Raw genomic sequence first — 15791 nt, 5'->3', positions numbered from 1 at the left:
GCTATTAGAACACAAGTCTCTACACAACACTCATAGGGGTTGTCGTAGTCCTGAGTAGTATAGTTTGGCCGGTCCTGGGACACAGCGCTGGCGCGAGGTGCCTGGTGCCGACCGCCATCTGGGATTGTGACGTCACGGTGGCCATTTTTACTCAAAAATTCCTAAAAATTCCTCAAAAATTACCATTTTGAGGATAAATTTTTCGTTTTCTTCCACAAAAATTCGTAAATTAGTATTTCGCAAAACCTCAAAAGTCGTTTTGCCTTAGAAAGAACTCAAAATCCTAAAAGAGGCTTAAGCATCCATTTATACAGCCTTAGATAAGTCTCTGACGTCATCTAGGATTATGATATCACTGTTGCAATTTTCGTTACGGACGTCATATTGACAATCTTTATTTATTATCATATTTTAATAAGATTAAATTAAATTAAAAAAAATTAAATTAATAAAAAAAATAAAAAAATTAAAAAACAAACTTTTACGGCATGGAGCTCGGAGTCCTCGGTTTGAACCCGGTGAGGGCAAAAAAATGGCGACCGATCCTTCCCTCACAGTGACTTCAGGCAAACAGACCCCCACCACTTATATCAAAGTATATATATCGTCACCTAGTATGACGTCATGTCCGCCATTTTAAAAATCCGTAATTTTTATGTTAGATAGTGGGAAAAATTAAAAATCATTAAAAAATTAACTAATCGAATTGAATAATAAAAATTTAATGAAATATTATATATAAACCACTGTTGCACATATCATTATGGTCGCCATCATGGATTATATTAATGTTGCATTTTTCGTTACGCCCACCATCTGGGTTGAGTACGATCTCATCGTTACACTTTACGTTACGACCTCCATATTGGATCCTATAAATGTTGCATATTTTGGTATGTCCACCATCTTGGAATCGTGTAATTATTTAGCTAGAAATTCAGGAAAATTACAAAATTCACCGAAAAAATCACACATTACTTTACATATTAAATCGATATTTGGTTTGATCTCTGAACGAAGATAAAAATTGATTTAATTTAAATACCAGAAAAGTGTCAGGTTCTAGGAATTAAACACCGCAAGTTCTTTTACAAACATAATATTTATTTCCTAATTTATATTCTACTACAGGATCACTTGTGAAAGCCAGCAATCTTATAATCATTTAGCCCTGCATAGGCGTGAAATGACTAATTCTTAGCTCCAATCGGTTTATTCTAGACAGAGACCAACCAGAACCTTTACTGACATAGTCCTCTTCTTTACAGAGTTTCTGGATACCGTGTTTAACAGTTTGCTTCACATCGTCAGAACTATAAATTACTGCAGCCGATGTCTTGAATGTACACTTCTTCAATTTGTCATCTAACAGATATGGCTTTCCATATATACAGTCCAACCACAAGTTATATTTCAAAGGTCCGTTTGTTGCTACGTCATCAGTAAGCTGGTTGATTTTGTTCTGTCTAATATCGTCAAGAAAATTACAAATGTCTTTTGACTCACTAATCGTATTTAGATAATAGTAGTCCTTCAATGTTCCACGAAATGCAGACTGCGCCAAGTAGAAGCCATTATCATTCACCTGTAGAGCACCGATCACAGTCTAAGGTTTAGTTCCATGTCCAGATGCCATAGCAATCGGTTGCCGCGCATCTGTTTTTTTGCTTGTACGTTTTTGAGTCTCCAATCTAAAATGAGGAGTCGAAATTTCTGCAGGTAGTTCAGCAGTAGACGCGCGGACTTCACCTTTACAGTTTTTCGCATGTCGACGCAAGTTATCAATTCGAGTAAACCATTCATGACACTCACAGCTTAACTTTATGCGAGAAGGATTCTTTGTACATTTACTCCTCTCATGTCTCCGTACATCATGAGCAAATGCAAACGTCATATCGCAGTAGCTGCAAGGATACCGCGGTGATGAAGACTAGCCTTTCAGACTCGATCCAGATACTGATGTTGCTGCAGTTGTACCATTTACAGGCATAGGCCTACTCTTATGCACATCAATCATTCGCTGTTGTATAGAAACCTTTACTTTCTGCCGCGCAACAGGTCCTTTGCGTGTCTCCAAGTGTTGCTGCAAATAAGCATTTCTTGTCAATTGCTTGCGACATTTCTCACAAACAAACATTTTTCGATAAAGGTTCTTAGCACATTCTCTCTTCTCGTGTCATCGAGCATTGCTGTTGTTTGAGAAAATCTTGTCGCAGTAACGGCACCGATGTTTGTTGTTTGTTGTCGAATCACCAATCATTGAAGTCTCCATCGAGGTCGTAACGTCGTTTATCGTAGTTTCCTGCGCAGCCAGCTCTGTAGTCATTAAGCTCTATTCTGCTGGTGGTACCGTGACTGTTGAAGTCTCCTCCAATGTTGACGCCGTCGTTGCCAACAGGATCTGCTCCTTCGTCGTCGCTGACGTCAAGGTTTCCGTAGACGATGGTACAACCTCCATCGAGTTCAACTTTAAAGTCGGTAAAGATGCCATCGAGTTCACAAGAACAGGTAATTACATGACTTATGCACCAGAAGAAACAAACTAGGTGATCCTTACACCGTCGACGACAGTAACAATTTGAGTGAACTGCTGTCTAGGACTCGCTTATATACATGCACCGGATGGAATAATACGCTAGTCAATTCAAGAACCATTTATTATAATACTAGAGTCAAAAAAACATAAAAAATAGAAGCCCATTCAACGAAAAAGGCAGCACATTTTGGAAGCACCATCAACAAAACGACAGCACATTTGGAAGCACCATCAACAAAACGGCAGAACATTTAGGAAGCACCATCAACAAAAAGGCAGCACATTTTGGAATAACCATCAACAAAACGGTAGCACATTTGGAAGCACCATCAACAAAACGGCAGCACATTTGGAAGCACCATCAACAAAAAGACAGCACATTTGGAAGCACCATCAAAAAAAGGCAGCACATTTGGAAGCACAATCACAAAAGGCAGCTCATTTGGAAGCACAATCATCAAAAAGGCAGCACATTTTGGAAGCACAATCAAAAAGGCAGCACATTTCTAAGCACCATCAACAAAAAGGCAGCACATTTGTAAGCACAATCAAAAAGGCAGCTCATTTGGAAGCACCATCAACAAAAATGTAGCACATTTTGGAAGCACCATAATCAAAAAGGCAGCACATTTTAGAAGCACAATCAAAAAACAGCACATTTCGGAAGCACAATAAAAAAGGAAGCATATTTTGGACGCACCGTCAATCAAAAGGAAGCACATTCTACAAAACGAAAGCTCATTTAACGAAAAGAAGGTACATTCTCACATAGATTCAACTCGGTAGGATGCGATCGTCAATGTTAAGTTAGGATATAATGTCTCCATCAGTCTATGAATCCATCGGTTTTTATTTCTATGTAAGTCATTGGCTCCAATAGACATTGGCTCCATCAGTCATTGACTCCAACAGTCTTTTGGCTCCAAAAGTCATTGGCTCTTACAATCATTGGCTCCAACTGCCTTTTGCTTCAACAGCTCCAATGATATTTGGCTAGAATGCTACGAGTCTTCAAGTTTACGAAACTGCGAGGCTACAGATCTACGAAGCTTTTAGAACACAAGTTTACGAGGCTGCGAGGATACAGGACTACAAGTCTACATGAGAACTTGACTACGAAGATACAAGTCTACTTGGCTCCAATTGCGACATCTATCTTCGGCTGAATTTTCTCTTTGGCTCCAACTGCTCCAGCAGCATTATGTTAAAACATTACAAGGCTACTTTGTTACGTAACTACAAGTCTACAAGGCTCCAATTGCCGCATCTGTCTTCGAAGGAATTTTCTCTTTTGCTCCAACTGCTCCAACAGCATTATGTTATAAGATTACAAGGATACTTGGTTACGTAGCTACAAGTCTACAAGGCTCCAAGGCATCATGACTACGCGACTACGATACATGTGGTTACGAGACTATGCGATTGCAAGTCTACATGGTTATGTGATCGCGAGGCTACAAGATTACGAAGCTTCCAGAACACAAGGTTACATGATTACGAGGCTACATGACTACAAATCTTCAAAACACATGGCTACGTGGCTACAAGACTACATGACTCTAACTGACTACAATAGCACCATTCAGTAGTGAGTGTTAATTTATCTCATGCAACAAACCTGTTTAAAGTAATGTCGATTATTGTCAACAGATGACAACACATGATGCTTACAGGTAAACATTATTTAGTTCTTTTATGTGGGAAGCAGGATGCTCACTAACGATCGCAAAAGAAGGATGGCTCCGCTAAGCACCAAGGAGAATGAAGTTCGTCTTGCTTATTAGTGACGATCAGATGTCTCAGAGCTTATTATATATGACTGAGTAATGGTATTCTCGTTTGAATTACACCTGATAAAAATATTACAAGTGATGATTTAGTAGCAGAAATTCAATTAATTTAATTTATCTCTGAATAAAATATCATGATTCATTAAGTAAAAAATCCTTCATGCTTAGATCGGTTTCTCAGAAGCAACCAGGCGCACACGGAGAAATCCATCAAAATATTGACAAGCATAATCAGGAGAACATGGAGAAAACCATCAAAATATTGGCAAGATTAATCGGGAGTACATGGAGAAAACCATCAAAATATTGGCAAGAATATTCGGAGCACACGGAGAAAACCGACACACACATTTCTTTGATATCAAAAAATAACAGAAAAAAATTCAAAATAAAAAAAAATAACAATAATAAAAAAGAGATAAAAAAATTACAAAACATTCTGGCTTGTGCTAGAACTCTATCCTTGTTCAACAAATGAGAAGTTAACAAGCTGTCACAATTTGTTTTTGTAATTTTTTGTAAAATTCTCTTGAAAGTAAAATATAACCTTCAGCATCAACGACCAAACAACCACCACCGAAGAAAATAAACAGACACCTAACCTCAAAAAAAAGTTTAGTTATTGCTTGGTGGTGACAGAAAAATAAAATTGAATAGTGAATTGACCGCCAGTATTACAGTATTAGTTTGGCGAATTATTTAATTTACTTATTGAAACGCCAGATGGCGTTAAATTTAATGCAAATTACTCAAAATCTCAGTTGGATCATACATACCAATATCAATTTGTTTGCCCTAAGGAAATTTTTTTTTTATATATATAAAAAGGGTCCTATGTCCTTTACTATACCCTAGAAAATATTCGTACGAAATTCCATGATGATCGGTTTAGTAGTTTCCGCGTGAGAGCGTAACAAACAAACAAACAAACAAACTCACATTCGCATTTATAATATTAGTATTGCTATGATATTTTTGTGGCGAAAACTAAAGAAATGTGATCATTCATTCTTATTTCCTTATTTCGATGATATAGTGTTTTTATGAATTTTTGTTAATTGTTTATTTAAATTGTTTGTTATATTTTTCTAAACGTTGGCGTTGTCTTGTAACTCTTAACTACCTATTTTAGAACGTCGACAAACAATTTTATTTAATTTTTTTTGTTGTTTTTTTTAAAATTATTTGTTTGATTTGATGATGTAAGATTATTTAAGATTGGGGAATGTTTTTTTTTTTGAGCAATACGCATATTTCATATCTGTAATAATTAAAATATATAAATAGCTCTTTGATAAACAGTGGTTTTGAAACCTAATTACAGATTTAACGTAACAAATAATAGTTTTAAGTACATTTATAAGAAAGTCTACTTTCGCAGTGTTACCGTTTCCGGTAACTGTTTTTGTAATTCATAACTTAATTATTTGGTTATTGTTATTTCATTATTCACAGTTATGTTTATTAGTTTTTTTATTTAATTGCATTAGGAGGACTCTAAGAACGTGAAACCGTTTGCTCAACGGCCGTCTAGTCATGTGTGGGTGTCGTTGTTTCGAGTGTTCCCGAGGATGGCCGAAGAAGCTCGATGGTGACGTAGCCGAGTGACGCGCTCAGCGGTGGCGCGCGAGTTTGCGGTACGGGACTTGCAAGCCGGACTCGACAGCAGGAGGATGGTTCGGTGCGACCGTCTGGCCCACGGTGTGGCAGCGGCGCGGAGGCGCGTTGACCACCAGCTGGGGCCCCACTCAACATGCTCAAAGTAAGGAGTCGACGCTCATACTTCTTATGGCCAGAATAGGCGAAGGTCGGGGCTGTGAAATACTAAATGCTAAAATAGACTGTGATTCGCAACATAATTTGACGTTCTTCAGGACCGGCAATAATTTTTGTAGTGGATGAATGAACTTAAAGAAGTTAATGAACTTGTCACTCGGGCCAACATAGTCATAATTTGGATGGAGTGTACGGACACAGTTCAAGTACGTTTACGTATTATCATGAGGACTGCCGTATGAGCCGCGAGCAAACGGGAAAGTGCGCGCACATGACTGAAACAAACTTTAGATTTTTTTTTACCTATAGTTTTATATATATATTTTTTTGTATAGGGCATATATGTGTTTCATGCAATGTATACGTGGAGGGGGTTGTAATTCTAGGTAGGCCTGATAGTAAATGTTGACTGCACTTAATTTTTTGTGTTTTTATAATGGTACTCACACATTGCCCGGGGAATAAGGGAATAAGCTATTTACCTTTGGTTGGCCTTGGGGCATGAGTGTGGGGAAAAGTTGCTAATCGCGCTGTTGCGGGAGTTACGCAGCAGCGCGGTGGCAGCAGTTACCACGGTGTTACTTACGGGAAATGTATGCAGATTTTAGTTCCATGGTTGTTAGACCCAAAATCATTGTCTACAGAAAAGTTTACATATTAATATAAACTTTTCTGTTGACAATATATGCATACATTTCTATCGGCATGATAACCGCCGGAATTTGCACCAGTTACTCCCAAACAACTGCTTCAAAAGTAGAAAATCTGGGTCGAGTTCATTAATGGGCAAAATCTGACAAAGGGTGTCAAATTGGGTATGGTTTTTCAGAAAACAGATGAATCACTGTAACTCACTGATATCAACCTCTATTTAAATCATTGAAATTTATTATTGTGTATGAGAGTCATGCATCAATATTTGTTGTGAAACCTTTTTTTAATACAGCCAATCGTTACAGCAAATGGTGGGAAAAATATGGTTTTCCGACAAAAGATTTGTAGCTCGCATCGTAAGCATAGAATCCAATCCGTTTGAAGTAATTTTATCTATTTTAAATACGTACTATCAAAAACTTTTGTCACAAACAAATTTTGATGTTACCTACCAACCATTACCCTACAAGGGCTGGAAAAATATTTATGAATTCTTTAATACATACATTGTCCAATCTATTCAAAGTATTTTTTTAACCAACAAATTATTATCTAACACTTTGGTCAGAAACAATTTTTTATGCGACTAAGCGTTAGAGCAAGGGTTAAAACAACATGAATTTGAGGGGGGTGGGGGTAATCGTTACTTCCCTAGTACACCTACTGTAAAATCCGTTCAAAGTGATTGTAACTATTCTTGATATTATCTGAAACTTTCGACTGTCCACATTGTTGATACTAACGAACATAACTGCAAGAGGTTTAAAAAAATTGGCTTGGAGAAAAAAATTAATTTTTTCTGTAATACACACAGTATCTGATACATTTAAAGTTTTTTTTAAATATAATGGTATTATTATATAAAACTTTTAATATTATTACATATATAAAACTTTTAACTGAAAATATGACACAGGTATGACAAATGTTTTTTTAAAAAACATTTTTTGTTAAATGGTTAATATTTGTTTTAATTGTCTTAAAAGTAATAGAAGGCGGTATTCGTATAATACATTCCACGTCACATTTGTCAGATTTAGATGATATAGTATTTGAATATAAAAAAGAACAAAACAAAAATTTAATAAAATGAATGAGAATCATTTTAGAATATTTTATAAAGTTTATTGAGTCTATAGCTATTAAAATACAACATTAAGGTATACATGAAGAAAACAATTAATAATAACGTTTTCTTTTCGAAAAAAATAACTGCGTTTTGTTGGTTTTCGTTTATGATTTTTTTTATTTCATCTCTGTGTATCATCCAGCAATAGTCCGCCATCATATTAACGTCCCAACGGCCTTGATATTTTCTTTCCATCTCTTTTATGTTCTGATGAAACCGTTTGCCTTGTTTTTCACTGTAGTCGCCTAGATTTTTTATGAAACAGTCAATGTGAGACTTGGATATGACTGTTATAAGTATAAATGAGCAGGTGAGTTACAGAACTATCCTTATCCACCAGAAGTGATTTTTCAGGAAATAGGAAAAACTCATAACTTTAATAATTTTTCATATTCTATGCAGCTTAATTTTTCTGGAGTAAGAGAACAATAATATTAGTTGACTAATGAAATATTTTAAAAATCCAGAGTAACCGACCTGAGTTATTCGAGATTGTAATATGGAAAAGGACAGTTTTGCAGCAAACTAGCGGAAAACGAAAGTTTTGGTATTATTAAAACTCGTTGTAATGGGGCAGTTGAGCTTTTTTTTTTGTAAACTTTACAAACTTTAGCACTATGTACATAATGTTACACATAAAGCGGAAATGTTTCATCTGGAAAGAATAAAAGTCTACACCACTGGATCCTCTGCTTCATCCACATTGGTGCACTCTTAGATTGCATTTCCATCCGTATGCTCGACTTCTTGAACATCAATAACATTTCGGTAGTATTCTAGATGTTCCAAGTCTCGCCAGTTCTTACCAAAATGTTTAGAAAGAAGATTATTGACATCTTTCAGTTTTGCTTTTTTTTAAATGACTGAGTGTAACAATGGTTCTAGATTAATATTGGCCACAGCCATGCCCCTTCTGATGATAGATGAAACAGTTACACAATCTACTTCATAGTTGATTTCACCTCTATCACGGACGGTACCATTTTTAATTATTGTTAGAATTATCCTCTTTCACATAGATAACCGAAAGTGCCACTGTGATGTAGTTTTTTTTGTATCTTTTATGTACACATGTATTAAAATATATTAATTACAAAAAGGGCAACAAAAAACATATAAAGGTAAAAAAATCATACATCTTGAACTTGACTCTGGTTTTAAGTGAGCTCGCAGGCTCAAAAGAAAGAAACAATTACATTTTCTTTTTAATTTTCTTTTCAAATGAAATTTAATTATATCCTGTGTCCTGGCACCGGAGGTTTCGGTTGATTAAAGTCCAGAAGAAATCATTTTGTTTAGAAAGTAGTATCTCGACCGGAGAGGGGAGAAAACTTCTGACTGCATGAGCCCAATCACGGACTGCTAATTTGGCAGTGAAGTTCCATTCTAATTTGGGGTCTTGAAGCTAATCTTGCACATTATTCTTGCGCCTAATCTTGCAGCTAGTTTTGCAGCTAAACTTGCAGCTAACTTGCAGCTAGTTTTGCAGCTAAACTTGGAGCTAAACTTGCAGCTAAACTTGGACCCCATCTGCAACCAAAGTCCCATATTACTTAGACTGGTTAACAGGCGGCTAAGCTTGGGCAAGACTATGCCCAGGGAAAGGCGAAAAAAGGGGGGGAGGGGAGGTATGACAACCACTTACCCAAAACAGTGAGGTGAAGTCATGAAGGCTGGCTCCAGGAACAGAGGAGGCAGCTCCCGGCACTGAAGTTCGCGGTAGTCATGATGAGAGATAATGAAATAATTTAGAATAACAAAAAACTATTGCGGGCAGCAAAATTTAAAAATAAGAAAATTGAGGCCTCTATGCCTTGACGTTCGCGACTACATGATGTAGTTTCGAGTCTTGGACGAACAACAGAGATTGACTTTAGCAAATTGCGACGCGTGGTGCGCACAGACCAGATGCTCCCCGCCGAATCTCCGAAAATGGCGTTGGGGCGCCTAATTAAGAGAAGCAACTGCCACCATCCAAAGAAGGAGGGGGGGGGGGGGGTTGGAGATTGCCCGAAGGTGTCCGAAGATGCCCGAAGGGGTGAAGCAGACGGAGGAATGTACGCCGCGCTCTCACGCGAGTCGCAGGCGAACTAAGATCGCAAACACACTGCGACGGCTGCCAAGGTCGATTGTGACAAGCTTTCTCTTATGGGAGGGATGAGTAGTGCGCTCCGGCGCCCAAGATGAGAACCTGCCTGGAGGGTCACAGAAACGTCCGCTGAAGTGCAGTGGGCGTGCACGCGACCAGCGCACAGAGCAAGGTTAGGGATTTTTCCCGCCGCTAGGCTTCGCTGAGGGCTTTGTTTGACAAGGGCGAATGTCCTTGGGGAGACCATGTACCCTGAGTGGGTTCACGGGAGGTCGTTGCTCCGGGTTGAAGTTCTCGTGAAGCCACAGGTGGGTGATGAGGGGAGGGGGGTTTAAACTTGCTAAGTTGCCTAGGAAAGGGGTCATGTGGACCGTCCCGAGGCGTCGCCGGGGGCTGTAACTTAGTCCAGTACGTGCTGGCAAAAGCCTTACCTATGCTTGCCTCCGAAAAATGAAAGTTGCTAGCAGTGGGCTTGGGGTAGCGTTCGCTAGCACGAAAAGTCATTCTGTTACATGGAGAAAACGTGACGCAAAACGCGGTTGAGATGCTGCGATCACAAATCGTCAGAAAAGAGTATCTAATTGAAGCCTGCCAACAAGCGCAGGTGCACTGGGTTGTCCAAGATTAGGTCGGAGTGTACAGTAATGGAAACAAAATTAAATGAAATTAAAAATGCAAATTTATTATTTGGTTTCCTTCTTTAAAAATTAAAAATTAAATTTAAAATCATACATTTGTGCCTGAAAGTAGCACTGAAACGGCACATTTCAAATAAAAAAAGAATCATCAAAATCGATTCTCCCAGTGGAAAGTTCTGAGGTTACAAACACATAAAAAAAATACAGTCGAATTGAGAACCACCTCCTTTTTGGAAATCGATTAAAAAAAAATCATAACTAGCTTATTAGGTATGCTATCAAATCTGTTAAATTTTATTGTAAAAATCCTAAACATTATCTAAAACCTTTGGCTAAAACAACTTTTGATGAAACGAACTATAAACAGCATTGGCGTAGCTGTGTTCATAAAGTTGGGGGGGACGAATAATGATTTTGATGTCATGTAAACCCATTCCCCTCTTACTAAGACGGGGGGTCCGGGGGTCCTCCACCGGAAAATTTTGATTTTAAAAGTGCAAAATAGCGCTTTTTAAGCAGTTTTTTTTTATCTAACCATTGGATACATTGATGTTAAAATTATTATTGTTTCCTTAAGTTAAATTTGATGAGTGAAGAAATTACAAATAAAGTTGGACAGAATAATATTATAAAATAAAAATATCACGGTCTAGAAAGTTGGGGGGGACAGTCCCCTCCACCCAAAATTTCAGGAGGACACGTCCCCTCTGCCCCCCTGGTTCCTACGCCCCTGATTAACGGAAAAACCGGTGTTTAAAATAATATATCAAAGAATACTTCTTTACTATAAAACTCGTACGAATTTAATTCCAACCATCTTAATATTATTTAAACATTGGTTCAAAGCAAACTTTTATTTGGCTATATATTAGTGCAAGGGATGAAAAATAGTGTTTTATGGTCAAAGAAATTCATAACTGCCTTAGTAGGCATTATATGAAATTTTGTTTTAACCTATTCAATGCTGGATGCATTAAGTTAACAACGTTCGAAACATTTTCGCTGCATGGTATCATTCATTTTGGAATATTAGACAGCAAATGATGTCATGTACATTAAGATCTTAAATATTTATAGAAGTTTATAAATTTTTCCGAAGATTTCCAGAAGAAATAGTTACTTTGTAACCTACCTACGACTGTAGGCTGTGCCAAAGGTGATTTTTATTTATTTTGTTCTAATTCCCCTCTCCTCCAGAGAACAATGTCCCCCCCCCCCCCACTTCCCAATCCCCCTAGTGCCATGCCCCCTAATCGTTAATTATAAGTTTTATTGATTCAGTTTTCTGTTATGATTGATTGTTGTAACTCGCAGGTTTACTCACTTCACACCGTCCCTTCCCATTCCCATTCTCCAACCTCTTTCCCACAAATCATATTTATATTATTTCCTTCTGAACTTAGTTGAGAAGTTGGGAGGTAAGTGTCGCTGGCGTGGGTTGTCTGCCATCTTGGATGTCGGCCATTCTTGAATTATTTAACAGTTAGTTGAGAAGTTGGAAGGTAGGTATTGCCACAGTCGCTGTGTGTTAATTATATTTTATAAAAAATTTGAGCATGGTGGCTGGGGCTCGATAGTATTATCGAAGTTTGGCAGTGAAGGGGAGAGATGAAATAAATTATTTGGGTATTCAAATTATTTGAGATAAGTTGGTCATGTTAGTAGGAGTGACGAAGGAGTACTATGACCAATGTAAACATTGAAATGTAAACACCGGCACAGTACCCCCATGGGCGCCGCCATCTTGTTTCATGGGCGCCGCCATCTTGTCACGTGGGCGTCGCCATTGTTGTTGACATTGGCTACCAGGGCGCGCCACCGTCTGCTGGGGCCGCCATCTTTTCTTTCCGTCTGCTGGAGGCCGCCATCTTAGTTCAGCCTTTAGTTACCGGAGCGCGCCACCGTCGCTCCGAAGGCGGGAATTGTATACAAAAAAACCTGGGCACTGGGTGAATTCGATCCCGGGGACGCACCAACGTCGTGGTCACGAGGCAGGCGCCTTGACCACTAGACCACGGGACCAGATGAAGTATGGGGAATTAAATAACGAACATATGCTTTAAAGAAGCTATGCTTAAAAGAAGCTATGTCTTTAAAAGCAATACTAGCTATGTCTTTATAAAAAAAAGCTATGCCTATAGACCCCACCACTCCACAACTGCCGCCATGTTGTATGCTTAAAACAATTGACGCCATGATGTATGCTTAAAGCAATTAACATTATGCTTAACCGCCATGTCTTTAAAAAATATATATGCCTATAAAACCCCCATCCCCGCCATTATGCTTAACCACCATATCTTTAAATTTAAAAAAAATCTTAAATAATACAGTCATTATAGCTATGTCTAAAAAACCCCACCGCCATAGTAGCTATGTCTATAAAACCCCACCACCATATTAGCTATGACTAAACCCCTCCACTAAATGTATGCTTAAGCGCCATATTTAAATTTCGAAAAGAAATAAAATAACGTTATATTTAAATTTAAAAAAATATATATGCGTAAAGGCCCCGCCATACTAGCTATGCCTAAACAGTTAACTTTCGAAAAGAAATAAAATACCAATATATTTAAATTAAAAAAAAATATATATATGCGTAAAGGCCCCGCCATACTAGCTATGCCTAAACAGTTAACTTACGAAAAGCAAACCGCTATATTTAAATTTCCAACAACCATGTTTCAGTATGCTTAAAGCCGCCATATTAGCTATGACTAAAGAAACATAATCTCAAAATCCCACGCAGAGAGAGCGAGATGTTGCCTGCTGGAGCGTCACTTGTAAACTGCGCAATTATAATCCCCACAACATATTATAAACATAATAATAATATTTTTAAAAAAAAAGCTTTAAGTAATAAGCATAGAAATGTGTTAAGCATTTTTAAAATCCATAATAATGTATAAACAATGTGTTAAGCATTACGTTACGCCGAGTAAAATAAATAATAAGCATATTTATAATTAATAATATTAAGCATATTTAAAAACACTTTGTAGTAATTGGCTCTCGGCCAATGTGTTAAGCTTTACTGTACGTCGACGTACAAACGCCGTGCTGGAAGCCTCGCTCGTGCTGAGAGCGTGCGCCGGCGACCAGGAATGTGTTTACCTGCTGTGTGACAGTGAAAGTGTTTTCCACAGAGGAGCAAGGTCAGGCCATCGCTGCGTACAGGAAAGGAGCAAGCACAAGGAATATACAGAGGTGGAAAAAGAAATAATGTAGACAACACACAGGTAAAAAAGAATGCTGGTTTTATTTAACTTTAATTCCAAATCACGTGTGGCGGACGACCCCAGGGACACGTTCCCGAAGCCCCCGCCAACTCTTCAACTCCCTCGGCTGCAGCGAACGCGTGGTCGAGCCATCGCTGCGGTCTTCAGGTTCACGTTCCCGCGGTGGCTGTGGCCCACCCTCCAACACTTCCTCCGTAAAAAACATCTCGGCTATTTCTTTGGGTATAAGGGCCGACATATCAGCGCAAGTTGTTACAGCCATCTCGTGTTGGGGAGATCTGCAGAACAATACATACGCAGTAGCCACAGCATAACCCAAGCGTGTAAAACATTTACGTTAAGATGTAAAGAGAAAATAAATATGGGGAAAATAAATTACGTCAAGATTTGTAAATAGAAAATACGTTAACATTACTTTTTTTAAATAAATTAGATGAGTAAAAGAAATTATGTTAAGATATGTAAATAGCAAATTACGTTAACGTTTGTATAAATTACGTTAAGACCATTCTAAGTTTAAATGTAAAAAAAATTCGTTAACATTTCTTTTTTTGTAAAAGAAATTACGTTCAGATATTTTAAAGAAAAAAATAAATTACATTAGCCTTTTTAAAGGAGGAAAAGTAAAGTACATGTAGAAAATAAATTACGTTAAAGAAATTCTAACATTAAATTAAATTACTTATGTAAAATGCATGAAAATAAATTACATGTTTAAAATAAATTACGGTAAGACTTGTAAAGAAGAAAATAATTACTTGTGTAAATTAAATTATATAAACATTTCTTTTTGTTAAATAAATTACTTGTGTAAAAGAGATTACGTTAAGACCATTCTAGCTTTAAATTAAAATAAAGTACGTGTGTATAAATTACGTTAAAGACATTCTAACTTTAAAATTAAATTATATAAACAGATAAAAAATTACGTTAAGTCCATTCTAGCATTAAAAAAAACACGTAAACAATTACGTTAACATTTTTTTTTTGTACTGTGACATACCAATAGGTTATTCTCTACGAGCAATGGTGGGAGGATCGGAGCGCTAGGCCACCCCATCACTCGGAGACGACAGCATAGCTGAACGTAACACTAGGAAAGGGCTAATCATGGTCCGGGGAAAGGCGTTGGTCCTTATGTCCCCAAGGTAGAGTGCTGACACCGTCTTCAGAAAGCCAACGCTTATCATCTCCTGAAGACAATGCTACCTTGGTCTCACGCTCCGTAAACACAGTGTGGCCTCGCGATCGGAAATGGTGTTGGGTCGCGAGAACCCGTGAATTTTGAAGCAAGCATTCCAGGCATTGAGGAAACAGGAGTGAACGCAGTGCGCTGGCCTTGATTCCCTTGGCCTTACGCGTAGAAGAACCGTCCTCCATCTTAAACGCGTAAAGCTTCGGGCGAAGACCAACAAACTCCGTGATGACATTGCCAGCGGCCTCATCCTTCATCACCCCCGTTACACCCTTATTAACCAAGGGGAAGCGTTGCTCATTACCTGGAGCATAATTTGAAGTGTCGAAACGGGAAGCTAAATCGGGGCGAATCGAATCGTAAATGTCGTCACACACAACGTGGTAAATTAACGAATCCGTATCCGTGTACAAGAGATGCAGAGACTGTAGAGGGAATTTCTTTTGCATGTAATTATAATGGAAATCGTAGAGAACTAATTTTGATAAATCTAAAATGGCGACACCTGTGTACAATGGTCTATCAAAGGTAATCGTCCCTTTTTGCATCTCTATGAGGACTAAACTCTCATCGATGATTCGCCGAGCCTTGAATGTCGGACGACCAATCAGCTCAGCCGCCCCAAAAATGGAATCGTATCGTGAAGCAATGCGTATATCCTTATGCTTTCGCGTATTTTCCAAACTTTTTCCGTTAACCGAGTTCGACAGTAATTTAAAAACGATTTCTCAAAGGGGTTCGC

The sequence above is a fragment of the Bacillus rossius genome, chromosome 1, assembly GCF_032445375.1.
Source record: "Bacillus rossius redtenbacheri isolate Brsri chromosome 1, Brsri_v3, whole genome shotgun sequence".
NCBI lineage: Eukaryota > Metazoa > Arthropoda > Insecta > Phasmatodea > Bacillidae > Bacillus > Bacillus rossius.
Note: the sequence above shows the minus strand (reverse complement) of the source record.